This window comes from Olea europaea, chromosome 18 (genome assembly GCF_002742605.1).
Source record: "Olea europaea var. sylvestris chromosome 18, O_europaea_v1, whole genome shotgun sequence".
NCBI classification, from domain to species: Eukaryota; Viridiplantae; Streptophyta; class Magnoliopsida; order Lamiales; family Oleaceae; genus Olea; species Olea europaea.
In genome coordinates this window covers 19,656,872-19,657,578 of record NC_036254.1, presented here as the reverse complement: position 1 = coordinate 19,657,578, position 707 = coordinate 19,656,872, and positions in this window count along the sequence as shown.

Here is a 707-nt window from a genome sequence, read left to right as displayed (position 1 = left end):
GTTGGCAATCTTCTTTGCAGGATGTTGACAGGATTGTGCGTTCTATCCAGGATTTGTTCGCTTCCTGGGGGCAGGTCCAAATGCCTCGCCCTGCTCTATCTGATCGTCCTGTTGCTTTTTCAGAAGAAGACTTGAAGTTCTTGAAGGAGTTGGTATTTGAGTACGTGTCTTTCATGGACATGGACATTGGAAGGGCTAGTGCTGCCAGACATAAGGATGAACTTGAGCGCTTGAGTGTGAAGTTAGAGCAAGCACTGGCGCTCCCGTCGCTCAATCTTTCTGTCGAGTTTAAAGCGACGTTGAAGGTCATTCACTTCGAGGTCCTTACTATGCTGGCCAAGAACGCTGAACTAAAGGCCAAACGTACTCAATATCTTCGAGCCGTAGCTGAAAAAGAATCTCTGCGCTTGGAGATCAACAAGGCTAAGGACGAGTTGAAAGAAATCTCTTCCGAAGTCATGATTGAAGACTCCCTGATGGTTAATTTGGCTGCTCAGATGAGGGAACTTCAAGCCAAAATGGACGATTGCAGGGCGAGGATGGCCGCTAAAAAGCGCAACGCCTCTCAGGGAATTGAGCGAACTAAATCCTTGGTCGAACAGTACAAGAAACTGGAGGTTGATGATGATGACGTTGCAGCTGAATTGAACATCACTACCTCCCGACAGGACGAGGATTGGGAAAAACTTAGGGAACGAATTCGTTCC